The 9,888-nt window shown below is 61.0% G+C and overlaps 1 non-coding gene across 1 annotated transcript; it reads right to left on the bottom strand.

Moving 5' to 3' along the window:
* Window positions 1-5,874: 5,874 nt before the first annotated feature.
* LOC131865789 (5S ribosomal RNA) lies at window positions 5,875-5,993 on the bottom strand. Its single transcript, XR_009364462.1, has one exon. It is a non-coding gene; the product is annotated as a 5S ribosomal RNA (ribosomal RNA).
* Window positions 5,994-9,888: the final 3,895 nt, after the last annotated feature.

Raw genomic sequence — 9,888 nt, 5'->3', positions numbered from 1 at the left:
CAGGTGCGAATCCACCCCGGCCACCCACCCCCGTCGAGGTGCACACCCTCCCTCGCGAAGTGCGCCCCGTTCGCCAAGTGTGAGCCCTGCCCGGGTGCGCGCACCTTGCTAGGGCGTCGGGTGTGCACCCGGCCCGGCCTACGTGCGTGCACCTGGACGGGGCGTCGTGTGCGTGCAGTGTCCCGTCTGCAACGCGGTGCCCACACACCACCTCGGGCGCAACGACCTGCGCTCACATGTGGGCCGAGTGCACCTTGGTGCATGTTCGGGGCGCCTCGGGTGCACGCTCGATCTTGCCCCGGTGCACCAAGGCGCTCGGTTTGCCCCGGGTGCGCACTTGGTGCAAGGTGGGCACCCAAAATAGGGATCAAGCACCAAAACACAAGTTTCGGGATGCAAAATGGGACCCAAGGACCACAAATGCGTTCCAAGACCCATGATGGGTCCACGAGAACAAAAATGTGTTCCGAGACTTAATAAACAAATATTGGGTTTTAGGAGAAGAAACATGCTCTGATGCCCAAAACGAGAATCGACCCCGAAAAGGCCACAGGCCAAAAGTGGGATGCGAGACAAAAAAAAATGGGACCCGAGGACCAAAATTGGGTTCCCAGGTCGAAGACAGGGCAACCGGACAAGAAACGACCTCTAAGGCTCGAAATGAGTCCCGACGACTAAAACTTGACAAGAAGCACCCATCAGGCACCCAACTCGACACCCATGGGATGCCGACCCACCCGGGCTTCCACCTAGCACACCTTGGCACCCACCCACCCTCGCACCCAACCTCGCACCCAACTTAGCACCTTTGAACCCACATTGGCACTCACCCTGACCCTGGCACCTTGGAACCCACATTGGCACTCACCTTGACCCTGGCACCCACCTTTGCACTCACCTTGGGACCCACCCTGGCTCCCACCTCGGCACCCACCCAGACACCCACCTTGGTTCCTTGGCACCCACCTTGGATCCTTGGCACCCACCCCGACACCCACCTTGGCACGCAACTTGGCTACTTGCCACCCACCTTGGCTCCTTGACGCCCACCCCGACAACCACCCCGTGACCTACCCTGGCTAGGGTTGGTGCACACCCACCCTGGTGCCCACCTTGGCACCCACCCCATGACCCACCTTGGCACGCACCTTAGTACCCACCCCGTTACCCACCCTAGGACCCACCCCGTGACCCACCTTGGCCAGGGTGGGTGCCTTGGTGCGCACAACTTGCCTGGGCTGCACACCAGGGCGGGCTCAAGATGGCACCCGCGTTCCGTTTTTTTCACTATCTTTCAAAACGGAAATTTTAAAATCTCGTTTTTTTTTTTTTTTTGCCTTTTCTGGAAATTAGTGAAGGCAGCGCATCAAAGGTGCGCAATGCTGGTGCGAACCCGGGAGCGCTCCGATGTGTGCTCCAAGGTGCGGCGTGCACGAAGTCCGAGCCCGGCTTGCCCCGGGTGCGCACCTCGCGTGCACCTTCGCCGGGGTGAGCACCTTGGCTGGGTTGCGCGCCCTGGTGCGCACCAAGGAGCGCTCTGAAGTGTGCTCCAAGGTGCGGCGTGCACGAAGTCGGAGCTCGGTTTGCCCCGGGTGTGCACCTCGGGTGCGCACCTCGCGTGCACCTTCGCTGCGGTGGGCACCTTGGCTGGGTTGCGCGCCTTGGTGGGCACCATGCAGTGCACGAAGTCGGAGCCCGGTTTGCCCCGGGCGCGCACCTCCGCCAGGGTGGGCACCTTGGTGCGCACAACTTGCCTGGGCTGCGCACCAGGAAGGGCTCAAGATGGCACCCGCGTTCCGTTTTTTTCACTATCTTTCAGAACGGAAATTTTAAAATATCGTTTTTTTTTGCCTTTTCTGGAAATTAGTGAAGGCAGCGCATCAAAGGTGCGCAACGCTGGTGCGAACCTGGGAGCGCTCCGATGTGTGCTCCAAGGTGCGGCGTGCACGAAGTCGGAGCCCGGTTTGCCCCGGGTGCGCCCTGGTGGGCACCATGGTGCGCACCAAGGAGCGCTCCGAAGTGTGCTCCAAGGTGCGGCCTGCACGAAGTCGGAGCCCGGTTTGCCCCGGGCGTGCACCGCGGGTGGGCACCTTGGTGCGCATGCCTTGCCTGGGCTGCGCACCAGGGCGGGCTCAAGATGGCACCCGCGTTCCGTTTTTTTCACTATCTTTCAAAACGGAAATTTTAAAATCTCATTTTTTTTTGCCTTTTCTGGAAATTAGTGAAGGCAGCGCATCAAAGGTGCGCACCTCGCTGCCCACCACGGTGCGCAACGCCGGTGGGCACCCGGGAGTGCTTCGAAGTGTGCTCCAAGGTGCTGCGTGCACGTTGTCGGAGCCCGGTTTGCCCCGGGTGCGCACCTCGCGTGCACCTTCGTCGGGGTGGGCACCTTGGCTGGGTTTGCCCCGGCTGCGCTCCGAAGCGGGGTTATTGGAGCGCCGCCTCTTTTTTTGTCGGAGCGTTTGGTGGGGTTTCTCGCATTGGCTCTTCCCAGGCCCGGTTGCCACCCTGGCGCGCACGAAGTCGGAAGTAGGGTTAATTGCCCGGGTGCGCACCTTTGCCAGGGTGGGCACCTTACCTGGGCTGTGCACCAGGGCGGGCTCAAGATGGCACCCGCGTTCCGTTTTTTTCACTATCTTTCAAAACGGAAATTTTAAAATCTCCTCTTTTTTTTGCCTTTTCTGGAAATTAGTGAAGGCAGCGCATCAAAGGTGCGCACCTCGCTGCCCACCTTGGTGTGCTCTGAGGTGCGCACCCGGGAGCGCTACGAAGTGTGCTCCAAGGTGCGGCGTGCACGTTGTCGGAGCCCGGTTTGCCCCGGGTGCGCACCTCGCCTGCACCTTGGCCGGGGTGGGCACCCTGGCTGGGTTTGCCCAGGGTGCGCTCCGAAGCGGGGTTACTGGAGCGCCCCCTCTTTTTTTGTCAGAGCGTTTGGTGGGGTTTCTCGCATTGGCTCTTCCCAGGCCCGGTTGTTGGGTGCGCTCCCACCCTGGCGCGCGCGAAGTTGGAAGTTGGGTTAATTGCCCGGGCGCGCACCTTCGCCAGGGTGGGCACCTTGGTGCGCACACCTTGGCTGGGCTGCGCACCAGGGCGGGCTCAAGATGGCACCAGCATTCCCTTTTTCTCACTATCTTTCAAAACGGAAATTTTAAAATCTCGTTTTTTTTTGCCTTTTATGGAAATTAGTGAAGGCATCGCATCAAAGGTGCGCACCTCGCTGCCCACCTTGGTGTGCTCCGAGGTGCCCACCACGGTGCGCTCCGAGGTGCCCACCACGGTGCGCAACGCCGGTGCGAACCCGGGAGCGCCCCGATGTGTGCTCCAAGGTGCGGCGTGCACGAAGCCGGACCCCGGTTTGCCCCGGGTGCGCACCTCGCGTGCACCTTGGTGCGCACACCTTGGCTGGGTTGCGCGGCCTGGTGGGCACCATGGTGCGCACCAAGGAGCGCTCCAAAGTGTGCTCCAAGGTGCGGCGTGCACGAAGTCCTAGCCCGGTTTGCCCCGGGTGCGCACCTTCGCCGCGGTGGGCACCATGGCGTGCACGAAGTCGGAGCCCGGTTTGCCCCGGGTGCGCACCTCGCGTGCACCTTCGCCGGGGTGGGCACCTCGGCTGGGTTGCGCGCCCTGGTGCGCACCAAGGAGCGCTCCGAAGTGTGCTCCAAGGTGCGGCGTGCACGAAGTCGGAGCCCGGTTTGCCCCGGGTGCGCACCTTCGCCGCGGTGGGCACCCTGGTGCGCACCATGGCGTGCACGAAGTCGGAGCCCGGTTTGCCCCGGGTGCGCACCTCGCGTGCACCTTCGGCGGGGTTGCGCGCCCTGGTGCGCACCAAGGAGCGCTCCGAAGTGTGCTCCAAGGTGCGGCGTGCACGAAGTCGGAGCCCGGTTTGCCCCGGGTGCGCACCTCGCGTGCACCTTCGGCGGGGTTGCGCGCCCTGGTGGGCACCATGGTGCGCACCAAGGAGCGCTCCGAAGTGTGCTCCAAGGTGCGGCGTGCACGAAGTCGGAGCCCGGTTTGCCCCGGGTGCGCACCTCGCGTGCACCTTCGCCGCGGTGGGCACCATGGCGTGCACGAAGTCGGAGCCCGGTTTGCCCCGGGTGCGCACCTCGCGTGCACCTTCGCCGGGGTGGGCACCTCGGCTGGGTTGCGCGCCCTGGTGCGCACCAAGGAGCGCTCCGAAGTGTGCTCCAAGGTGCGGCGTGCACGAAGTCGGAGCCCGGTTTGCCCCGGGTGCGCACCTCGCGTGCACCTTCGCCGCGGTGGGCACCATGGCGTGCACGAAGTCGGAGCCCGGTTTGCCCCGGGTGCGCACCCCGCGTGCACCTTCGCCGGGGTGGGCACCTCGGCTGGGTTGCGCGCCCTGGTGCGCACCAAGGAGCGCTCCGAAGTGTGCTCCAAGGTGCGGCGTGCACGAAGTCGGAGCCCGGTTTGCCCCGGGTGCGCACCTCGCGTGCACCTTCGCCGCGGTGGGCACCTTGGCTGGGTTGGGCACCATTGAGCGCTCCGAAGTGTGCTCCAAGGTGCGCACCATGGCCCTCCAAGGTGCGCAGCATGGCGTGCACGAAGTCGGAGCCCGGTTTGCCCCGGGTGCGCACCTCGCGTGCACCTTCGCCAGGGTGGGCACCTCGGTGCGCACACCTTCTCAATGTTTTCTTGCCTTTTCTGGAAATTGGTGAAGGCAGCGCATCAAAGGTGCGCACCTCGGTGTGCTCCGAGGTGCGAACCCGAGAGCGCTCCGAGGTGCCCACGAAGTCGAAAGTCGGGTTAATTGCATTGTTTTCCCCGGGTGCGCTCCGAGGTGCGCAACATCGGTGCGCACCAAGGAGGGCTCCGAAGTGTGCTCCAAGGTGCGCACGATTCGGAGCTCGGTTTGCCCGGGGTGCGCACACCTTGGCTGGGTTGCGCACCCTTTGTGCGCTCCAAGGTGCGCACGAAGTCGGAGCTCGGTTTGCCCCGGGTGCGCACCTTCGCCAGGGTGCGCACCTTGATGCGCACGCCTTGGCTGGGCTGCGCACCTTGGTGGGCGCCATGGTGCGCACCTTTCGTGCGCTCCAAGGTGCGCACGAAGTCGGAGCTCGGTTTGCCCCGGGTGCGCACCTTGGTGGGCGCCATGGTGCACTCCGAGGTGCCCAAGATTGGTGCGCACCAAGGAGCGCTCCGAAGTGCGCTCCAAGGTGCGCAGGTGCGCGCGAAGTCGAAAGTTGGGTTAATTGTCCGGTTTGCCTCGGGTGCGCACCTTGCGTGCACCTTCGCCAGGGTGGGCGCCTTGGTGCGCACACCTTGGCTGGGCTGCGCACCCGGGCGCGCACACCTTGGCACCCGCGTTTCCTTCATTTTAAATTTTTTTTTTTTACAATCTCTCAAGTGGGAAATTCTATAATCTCAACTTTTTTTGCCTTTTCAGGAAACTTTTGAATGGAGCGCATCATTGGTGCGCTCCGAAGTGTGCTCCAAGGTGCGCACCTCTGGTGTGCTCCAAAGCTCTCTCCAGCTGCGTGCACCTGCCCCGGCCGCGCACCCGGCCCCGCCCAGCTTCGCTCACCTGTCCCGGGCGTCTGGTGCGGAACCTTAGAGTAAGAAACATCACCGTGCACCTTGGCCAACGTGCGCGACTCGACCGAGCGCGCACTGGCCGAGGTGCACACCGATTTCACCTGGGTGCGCGCGCAGCACCTCGGGCGCACCGGGGTGCGCGCACAACGCCCGGGTTGCACCGTGGCCTGTGTGCTCGGGGCGCCTCGGGTGCGCGCTCGGTGTCGCCCCCGCGCGCGCGGTAGTGCGGGCAGCGCACCCCGGCCCGGCCCGGCCCCGACGAGAACGCAAACGGGCAAAAGGTTTATTCAAATAGCATTGCGACGCCCGGCGAAAAACTAAGAAAGGGTGCAACACCGGGACTTCCCGGGAGGTCACCCATCCCAGTACTACTCCGGCCCAAGCGCGCTTAACTGCGGAGTTCTGATGGGATCCGGTGCACTAACGCTGGTATGATCGCACCCGTTATGAGCTTGTCGCAGTGTGTACTTAGCAAACCGCGACCCACGTGCGAATCCACCCCGGCCACCCACCCCCGTCGAGGTGCACACCCTCCCTCGCGAAGTGCGCCCCGTTCGCCAAGTGTGAGCCCTGCCCGGGTGCGCGCACCTTGCTAGGGCGTCGGGTGTGCACCCGGCCCGGCCTACGTGCGTGCACCTGGACGGGGCGTCGTGTGCGTGCAGTGTCCCGTCTGCAACGCGGTGCCCACACACCACCTCGGGCGCAACGACCTGCGCTCACATGTGGGCCGAGTGCACCTTGGTGCATGTTCGGGGCGCCTCGGGTGCACGCTCGATCTTGCCCCGGTGCACCAAGGCGCTCGGTTTGCCCCGGGTGCGCACTTGGTGCAAGGTGGGCACCCAAAATAGGGATCAAGCACCAAAACACAAGTTTCGGGATGCAAAATGGGACCCAAGGACCACAAATGCGTTCCAAGACCCATGATGGGTCCACGAGAACAAAAATGTGTTCCGAGACTTAATAAACAAATATTGGGTTTTAGGAGAAGAAACATGCTCTGATGCCCAAAACGAGAATCGACCCCGAAAAGGCCACAGGCCAAAAGTGGGATGCGAGACAAAAAAAAATGGGACCCGAGGACCAAAATTGGGTTCCCAGGTCGAAGACAGGGCAACCGGACAAGAAACGACCTCTAAGGCTCGAAATGAGTCCCGACGACTAAAACTTGACAAGAAGCACCCATCAGGCACCCAACTCGACACCCATGGGATGCCGACCCACCCGGGCTTCCACCTAGCACACCTTGGCACCCACCCACCCTCGCACCCAACCTCGCACCCAACTTAGCACCTTTGAACCCACATTGGCACTCACCCTGACCCTGGCACCTTGGAACCCACATTGGCACTCACCTTGACCCTGGCACCCACCTTTGCACTCACCTTGGGACCCACCCTGGCTCCCACCTCGGCACCCACCCAGACACCCACCTTGGTTCCTTGGCACCCACCTTGGATCCTTGGCACCCACCCCGACACCCACCTTGGCACGCAACTTGGCTACTTGCCACCCACCTTGGCTCCTTGACGCCCACCCCGACAACCACCCCGTGACCTACCCTGGCTAGGGTTGGTGCACACCCACCCTGGTGCCCACCTTGGCACCCACCCCATGACCCACCTTGGCACGCACCTTAGTACCCACCCTGTTACCCACCCTAGGACCCACCCCGTGACCCACCTTGGCCAGGGTGGGTGCACCCACCCTGGTGCCCACCTTGGCACCCACCCATCCTAGCACCCAGCCTGTGACCGGGCTTGGAACCCAACCTTGCACCCGTCTTGGCCAGTGTGGGTGCGCACCCATCCTGGCACCCACGTTGTGACACACCCTTTAACCCACGCACCCTAGCAGCCACGTTGGCACCCACCTTGGAACACAACCTAGCAACTTGGCACCCACCCCGTGACCCACCTTGGCATCCACCATAGCAGTCGCCCACTTGGCACCCACCTTGGAACCCAAGTTGGCACCCACCTCGGCACCCACCTTGACACTTGTGGACCCACCTTGCCACTCACCCTAGCATCGACCCATCCTAGCACCCACCCTGGCACCTTTGCACCCTAGCACTCACCCATCCTAGCACCTAACCTGTGACCCACCTTGACACTCACCCTCGCACCCACCTTGGAACCCAACCTAGCACCCACCCACCCTGACACCAACCCTAGCACCTACCCACCCTTGCACCCACCCTGTGACCCATCTTGGCACCCACCCATCCTACCACTCAACCTATCACCCACCTTCTCACCCACCTTGGCATCCACCTTAGCACCCACCCACACTGGCACCTTGGCACCCACCTCGGGCAAGGTGGGTGCACACCCACCCTGACACCCAATTTAGAACCAACCGAGCATGTTACCCACCTTGGCACCCACATTGCAGCCCACCCTAGTACCCACCCTATGACCCACATTGGCATCCACACCCTAGCACCCAGGCACCTCGACACCCGCCTTGACACGCACCCTAGCACTAAACCTGTGACCCACCTTGGAACTCACCCTAGAACCCACCCACCCTGTGAACCACCTTGGCATCCACCTTAGCACCCACCCACCTTGGCACCCACTCTAGCACTCACCCATCCTAACACCCAACTTGTTACCCACCTTGGCACCCGCCCTCGCGTCCACCTTGAAACCCACCCTAGCACCCACCCACGCAGGAGCCCACCTTGGCACCCAACCTAACACCCACGCATCCTGGCACCCAACTTGTGACCCACCTTGGAACCCACCCTAGTACCCACCTTTGAACCCACTATATCACCAACCCACCTTGGCACCCACCCTATGACCCTCTTTGGAATCCACCCTAGCACGCACCCACCCTGGCACCCACCATGGAGCGCACCCTAGCACCCACCCACCTCGGCACGCACCTCAACACCCACCTTGGTGTGCGCACTGCGCCAACCTCTCAAAGACCCTATGTGGTGCGCTCCAAAGTGTACACCTTTGGTGCGCTCCAAGGTGCGCACCTTTGGTGCACACCGAGGTGCACACCAAAGTGTGCACCGAGGTGAGCACCAAAGTGCACTCCAAGGTGCACACCAAGGCGTGCACCTTTGGTGCGGTCAATGCAAACGAATTCGGAAGTTGGGGTCGATGTCCTAATCGCTGCTGCAGACTACACGTATGAGAATCGGACAAATAGCTTTATATAGGGGAGGTGTTGCGTTTGATGGGTCGACTCCCCTGGTTGTGTGCACTGCACCAACTTCAAAGACCCTGTCTTGTTTAAGAAGTCAAAAGTTGGGGTGGATGTCCTAATCATTGCTGCAGTCTACGCATGTATGAGAATCAGACAAATAGCTTATATAGGGGAGGTGTTGCATTCGGTGGGTTGACTCCCCTGGTTGTGCGCACTGCGCCAACCTCAAAGACCCCGCATAGCAGAAGAAGTCGGAAGTCGGATTTTGGTGAGCACCAAGGCGTGCACCTTTGGTGCGGTCAACGCAGACGAATTCAGAAGTTGGGGTGGATGTCCTAATCGTTGTTGCAGGCTACACATGTATGAGAATCAGACAAATAGCTTATATAGGGGAGGTGTTGGGTTTGATGGGTCAACTCCCTTGGTTGTGCGCATTACGCCAACCTCAAAGACCTTGTTTTCGTTAAGAAGTCAAAAGTTGGGGTCAATGTCCTAATGGCTCCTGTAGGCTACACATGTATGAGAATCGGACAAATAGCTTATATAGGGGAGGTGTTGGGTTTGATGGGTCGACTCCCCTGGTTGTGCGCATTACGTCAACCTCAAAGACCTTGTTTTCGTTAAGAAGTCAAAAGTTGGGGTCGATGTCCTAATTGCTCCTGTAGACTACACATGTATGAGAATCAGACAAATAGCTTATATAGGGGAGGTGTTGGGTTTGATGGGTTGACTCCCCTAGTTGTTCGCATTACACCAACCTCAAAGACCTTGTTTTCGTTTAGAAGCCGAAAGTTGGGGTCGATGTCCTAATTGCTCCTGCAGGCTACGCATGTATGAGAATCAGACAAATAGCTTATATAGGGGAGGTGTTGGGTTTGATGGGTCGACTCCCCTGGTTGTGCGCATTGCGCCAACCTCAAAGACCCTGCATTGCGGATGAAGTCGAAAGTCAGAGTTTGGTGTGCTACAAGGTGTGGTCGAAGGTGCTCACCTAGGTGTGCACCTTTGGAGCGCAGGAAAAGTGCCCTCCAAAAGTGCGCACCTTTGGAGTGCACAAAAGTGCCCTCCAAAAGTGCGCACCTTTGGAGCGCACAAAAGTGCCCTCCAAAAAGTGCCCTCCAAAAGTGCGCACCTTTGGAGCGCACAAAAGTGCCCTCCAAAAAGTGCCCTCCA

The sequence above is a fragment of the Cryptomeria japonica genome, unplaced genomic scaffold (genome assembly GCF_030272615.1).
Source record: "Cryptomeria japonica unplaced genomic scaffold, Sugi_1.0 HiC_scaffold_119, whole genome shotgun sequence".
Classification (NCBI taxonomy): Eukaryota; Viridiplantae; Streptophyta; class Pinopsida; order Cupressales; family Cupressaceae; genus Cryptomeria; species Cryptomeria japonica.
This window is presented reverse-complemented; position numbering and strand designations above follow the sequence as displayed.